Source organism: Montipora capricornis, chromosome 13 (assembly GCF_036669925.1).
Source record: "Montipora capricornis isolate CH-2021 chromosome 13, ASM3666992v2, whole genome shotgun sequence".
NCBI classification, from domain to species: domain Eukaryota; kingdom Metazoa; phylum Cnidaria; class Anthozoa; order Scleractinia; family Acroporidae; genus Montipora; species Montipora capricornis.
In genome coordinates, this window is record NC_090895.1 from 16,657,130 (window position 1) to 16,662,129 (window position 5,000).

The window sequence follows — 5,000 nt, forward strand, 5'->3', positions numbered from 1 at the left end:
TGTGAAATATGACATAAAATTTGCTGATTAACTTCCTTGTTTGCCTAAAGTTTATTGTGAAATGGTCTCAAAATATTAAAAAATTAGGTATGAATCTGGAAAAAATAACTCAGTAAAGCCTTTTCAGTTGTATCAACGTGTGTACGGGCTAGCGTTTGGCCTATTTCAAAACGCAGCAATTAAAATACTATTGGAGACATGCCTAGTGGCGGTCATTGTGCTGTGTGGGGTTGTGACAACGATCGAAGGTACCCAGAAAGGCAAAAGATTCTTCTTCACGTTGGAAAATCAAAATTTTGCTCGCCCAGGAATAAAAATTGTGTTTCATCGTGGACTAGGGCTATTAATCGTAACCAATTCAAGGTTTCGATAAGTACGAGGTTACAAAACCTCTGAATGTCCTACACCGACTTTGTACAAAAAAATACTCGAAAAAGAGTACGATTTTAAGAGTATTAATAAAACCACAAAGACCTGCTCCAAAGACCAGATCTTCAGAGAACTAGTATATGAGGATGACTCTTTTGTATTGTTCGAAGTTGGAGCTTGACAAGTTTGCTTGGATCCAGTGACTTTAACACTTGTAAATGGTAGTTTGACAGAAGAAAAAGTTTGTTTAACAGCTGAGGCATATGAATTCCCATTTTTATCTTAATTTATCGAAACAGAGACTGCCGTTTTCTCTGGAAGAGGAGAATTAAAACGGCTACCTAGAGGCAGAAGGAGACTGAATTGGTTTGCTTGAGCATAATCATCGTAATACATTAAAGAGATTGGACTCCCCCAGAGTTTGTAGAAAATAGTAGCGGCTGAAAAACCATTGGATTTTTCTCAATCAAACTAGAAAGTAACTTATGGATTTCCTCATGTTTATCATCGCTCATTGCATTCCTCCAAAGAGCAATAGCTCTGTAACAACAATTTGGCAAGGATCTCATGGATATACACACCAACCCTGACTCTAAAGAAAGTGACCATTCTAAATCAGTTTCGAGAACTAAATGTTGCTATAGCAATAAGATAAACGAAAGTTCAGACCTAATCACTGAAATGGGAGCTTAGACTTAATCTGTAAAATGAGATATTTCCATCTCTGTTCTGACAACGACTTCTCTCCTTTCAGGAGGGAAATTCCCAGAAGCCATAATTCGTTTAAACAAGACGTAACTAATACGAAAACAGCCTATACAGACGTAAATACACTGAAAAGGCTTTATTAAGTCATTTCCTCCAGATTTATCCCTAAATTTGTAATATTTCGAGACCACGACGAAATGTCAATTTCACAATAAACCTTACGGTAGCAAGGTTAATCCGAGTAAAATTTATCTCACATTTCACGGTTATTCAAACAGAAACTTACACATTTGAAAACTGTATGGTTGAATTTGCGTCATATAAATAAATATCATTATTATGTGTCCCAAATCACAGCAATATCATGCTGGAAGTTCTGGCGCAAGCTGCAACAAGCAGCCTCAGCAATCCAAAACTTGTCTCAGGATCCGGACTGAGCCCAACAGCACGGTCTTCTGCATTGTGTGGGTCTGAAGCCCAACATGGATATCCTCTAGGTATTTTTCCAGTCTGTCTGTATAGGTCCCCAATGCTCCTATTTATAATAATAATAATAATAATAATAATAATAATAATAATAATAATAATAATAATAATAATAATAATAATAATAATTATTATTATTATTATTATTATTATTATTATTATTATTATTATTATTATTATTATTATTCCCCTGAACCTCTACTCTGTTCTTTTGTTGCTGCACAATTCAAAACTAGCCTATTACGCTTATGCAGTCCCGTTGAAACTCGGTGAGACAAAGGGTCTTTTGTTCCTGTGGTTGTCACATTTGCATAACAAAAGCAAACTTAAGAGAGGCTTAAATTATGCGTTGCGGTTATCGAGTCGCTGAGAGGCTCGAAGGAAAGATCTATTTCGAATAAAAATATTAAGGTAAATTAGCATGAAATTGAGTTCTTTTTCGGGACACATTTAAAACAATCACTAGTCAGACTAATGAGAAGCAAACTCTAACAACACCATCAAGCAAAAGCATTGCACGAACAGCAGTGGGCTGCGAAACTGTCGAGCAACGTACCAACCTGCCTCGTTTGATTGCTTTGTAAGAGTCTAGTAAGACCTCTGAGATAACTTTTTGTTTGACCTTACGAAAAAAAAAACATGCACTCTGTTGATTCTTTCAATCAAACTTGTGCATTTTGCTCAAGCTTCATTCCTGCCAAACGCTGTTCTCTAATCCCGCTGTTTACGTGAAGCGATGGGAGAAATCGAATAATTACATTAGCCGCCTACACTTCTGAGGTTTGAACTTTATTCGACAAACAGTCTTGAGTAGCAAAATTGTCTAACATACGTAAGACCTACTGTTAGATTGCAACGTATATCAAAATAAAATAAAAAAATGAAAAAGCGGATGGCAATGAAGAAGGATGACGAGAAGAAGCAGAAGAAGAAGATGACTTTACGCAATCCTTTATGTTCATTTTCATCTCATATTCGACAAGAGCGACCTCGATCCTTCCGTTTTTTTTCCAAATCCTACTTTGCTTTATGCTTAATTATTACTTCAACCTTCCCAGAAAAAAACATAGGTTATAAATAAACAATAAACTGAACTTCAGGTTATTGCTGGCATAAGCTGGCATCATGAAAATTATTTGTCGAGATTAAGCATCGATCCATGCAAGACAGTCTTCAGCGTGGGCTTCTGTCTTAACGCTCCTTGTCCAACAAATATCTTTCTTACCTTGTTAACAACTCTCACACCTGCAAGATTAGTCGGATAAGCTTGGCTAGATAATTTTCGGTGCCCGTGGATACAAAGGGTCTGATGAGGTGAGAATCTTCTAAAAGCGAACATAAAAATGTAAACACTTCATTAATCGTGGAATCGGACCTGGTCTAAAGTGACGCGAATCTAACTCACCTGTTGGTAATATTCAATGAACGATGTGTCCCTTACAATAAACCGAATACAAAATATATAATTTATATTTGAAGTCCTCTGTCCATACTTCGAAATGGTTGATCAGTTCCTTGCCAACTAAAATGAAACAATGAAACACGATAGGAGCAAAACTTCACCAATATATTCTTCTGAAGAAATCATGACGAAATCAAATAATAGGAATATATAAATATCCTGAGGTCACGCCTTCTGTGGAAATTTATATTCTGTCACTAACAAACTACAGTAAAATCATTTAAATGGGTACAATCTGGTGGAACTTTAGTGGAATCAAAAAGCGAGACAAACTCACAAAACCATCTTTAATTTAAGTTGGATGCATTGTTCTCGTGACCAGCGTGTAACACATATATAAGCGAAAACACTTAATAGGTCACGCATACTAGCTATCAACCTTTGAACCGATTAAGATAAAATATTTTTGACAGTAAGGGGGGTTAAGGACTGGACTGTTATAAAAGAAATAATGTTGATTCGCTAGGGTATGCATACCTTTTGTGCAGTCAAAAAGGTAAGCTGCATAAAATTCTGCAACCATTTTGAGGTTTCGTATATTTATGTGCATAAAAATTTCACTTCAATACTCCTTGACTACTTTACAAGCTACATCAATGATTAGCTTTCTTTCCATCCTTCTTTTTCAAAGGTAAACGTCCAGATTAAGTCTCACCATTTTAACTTTAAAGAAGTTCAGTAACCATCCCGAACGTTTCGTTTTCTCCCTTTAACTTTCTCTAACATAAATTACCACGAGATACTGAAGCGTAACGCAACTTGGCTACTCATCGATTTACAAAGGGGACGCATGCGAGTGAAATGCTACGACGTACAAAACACCTCCGATAACAAGAGCGGGAACAACAACGAAAGTCACATGATCATGACACTCTAAGTCCTATACACTAGGGTGGAGTTAGAAAAATTATTCATAGGTCCAGTCTCTCAGGCTTCTTTATCATTCTTCCAGAATGAGCACGGGCTGTAACTGAGTTGTTAAGTCTATGCGAAATGTAAGGACAGGTAACGTAGTTTTTGCCACAGCGAAAAGAGCCGGAAGGAAGTGGGGAATTTGAGTGATTTATGTTAGGGGATAAGTTAGACATGACATGACGGCTAACGTATCCTCTGATATAACTCACTCTAATTTCAGCCGAAATAGAGTACATTACTAAATGAAATCTACGCTGTATCGGTGCGTGCTCAAAACATTAACCTACCATTCCCCATGATTATTATTCTTTCCCTCACAGGGCAAGACCATAGTAGCATTATCACATGGAGTGAGTCCTTAACATGAACAATATTATTGATATTTCTTTCATCATTTGATTTTATCATTATCATTTCAATAATTGTTGTTTGATATAATTAGAATATTTTATAGCTCGTTTATAGAATTAATAATATTTATTGTATAATAACATTCCATAGAATTTAGTGCTTTTAAATCGTTTTTATTTTAAATTACTGTAAATTGTAAATTTACAGTAATTTAAATCGCCATGGACAGCGATACATGGATATGAGCGGTATAAAAATAAAGTTAAGTTATTTAAAAGTTAATAGTTTTGACCAATACCATAACAGTACAAAGGCCGTATGGCATAACACTACTGAGTTGCTATACTCAGCAGTAATGGAACTGCGCCCCTTTCGTTTTCTTAAGCTGAAAGCTTAAGAAGTGCGCAAATCAAAAGATCCTGCAGTTTTTGAAAAATTCAGGAAAATGCGCTAGCGGATAAAAAAACTGGGTCCGTGCTAACCGTAAGGCCTACTTTTCACGTATTGCCGCCGAACTAGTGCACACCAATGCCAAACCCTTCTGGTCTTTCTTCAAACTCAAGTCAACTAGAGGATCTTTTCCTGATACCATGCTCCTAGACAACACCACAGAAATCACGCCCGATTTGGAAAAGGTCGCGGCTTTCTCCGATCATTTTAAATCTATCTTTACTGATCATTCGCGGTGTCATTTCCCGACAGGCACGCC

The 5,000-nt window shown here is 36.5% G+C and overlaps 1 long non-coding RNA gene across 1 annotated transcript in view; it reads right to left on the reverse strand.

Moving 5' to 3' along the window:
* LOC138029111 (uncharacterized) overlaps positions 1 to 3,120 on the reverse strand; it is a 3,147-nt gene extending 27 nt beyond the window's left edge. Inside the window, exons 1-3 of the long non-coding RNA XR_011127814.1 lie at positions 2,969 to 3,120; positions 2,789 to 2,888; positions 1 to 1,612 (exon numbers count right to left, since the gene is read on the reverse strand). The exon at positions 1 to 1,612 is cut by the window's left edge and continues 27 nt beyond it. This is a non-coding gene — a long non-coding RNA (uncharacterized lncRNA). The remainder of the gene's footprint in view (positions 1,613 to 2,788; positions 2,889 to 2,968) is intronic.
* Positions 3,121 to 5,000: the final 1,880 nt, after the last annotated feature.